Source organism: Diplotaxodon limnothrissa, linkage group LG2 (genome assembly GCF_057381915.1).
Source record: "Diplotaxodon limnothrissa isolate DT_005_m linkage group LG2, D_limnothrissa_male_GT1.1, whole genome shotgun sequence".
Classification (NCBI taxonomy): domain Eukaryota; kingdom Metazoa; phylum Chordata; class Actinopteri; order Cichliformes; family Cichlidae; genus Diplotaxodon; species Diplotaxodon limnothrissa.
The window spans coordinates 37,265,065-37,266,391 of NC_140597.1; positions in this window are offsets into that span (position 1 = coordinate 37,265,065).

Consider the following 1,327-nt stretch of genomic DNA (forward strand, 5'->3'; position numbering starts at 1 on the left):
CCTTGCAGTGCTCAACCTTTTCAACAAAGCTCACATTTATCTTATTTCAAACACCACCGGAAGTTGATTATTTTGTCTTTGGTATATTATGAGTTAAGGTTTGAGATCAGCTACAATTTTACAGTTCAGTAGTCACAGCTTTCTTCTGAGGCCTATAAACTGGATTGGTTTTCTAGGTATGTTCACATGAGTATGACCTTGTTGTAGAAGGACAATGGCTCATTGTTTTTGTCCTGGAATAACTAAGGCATTATTGAAACAAATATACACTTTACTAGAAGCTCAGTATGAAACAATAAATCATTTATTTTGAATCAATAATTTAAAAATTAATCTGAAAATTGTATATCAATCTATGACATCACCAGCCCCCTGAAGACATGGTCCTGCAGTTTGCAAACAGCAGCCAGTATTTTACTGCACATTTAATGTTAAGGGCTTAAAAAGGTGCAGACAGGCTGGTGCAGACTGGAAGAGATTTGCTGGCTTGCAGAACAGAGTGCTATTCAATTATTAATTAATAAGCTATTACACACTATAACACCACTGCTTGCTTCACATTTGTCAGGGCTGCGCTGTGTCCACGTGCTTTTATTTTGACAGTAGCACCGCTACTTCCTGTCTCCTGCAGTCGGTCTTTACAGTCCTTATAATTAGCTTCCTTCTGCTGATGTGGATGTGACACACGCGTCACAGCAGTCAGAGCAGCCTTGTAAATATGCGCTTAGTTGAAGATAAACACAAAGACTGATGCTTTTTTTCGTTCTCCAAATTGAATTTCTACTTGCATCGTGCTCTCCTCGTGCGATTTTCTAAACAAATTACATGTGATGATCCTTTTAAAAAAACAAAGCGTCGCATTAAATAGTGCTACATTTAATTACTACTAGACCGTGAGCTCTTTGTAAGTGTTGTGTATTGTGGGGGGACATATTTGGAGCATTTTGTAAGTTTATTTTGAAAGTAGCCCGTTTCATTAAAACAAAACAAAACGAAAAAAACAAAAACCCATCAGGCGTGATGTCACTGAAATAACATTATGAGATTATGAAATAAAGATCCATAACAGCTGATAACTCCAGTGCCATTGTATATATCAGATGGCAGCCTAAAAAATCTGCTGCTGCAAGTGAATTAGCGTATAGGCCTACTTCTTGCATGAGTTGAAGGGTGGAGTTTATAAAAGATTTTTAATCATGTTTAATGCAGCGATGGGTGGAAACACACACACACACACACACACACACACACACACACACACACACACTAGAAGCCCGTTAGTGCCACCAAGTGGTTTTTGTCTCTGTGATGAACTAGAAGAATCTTT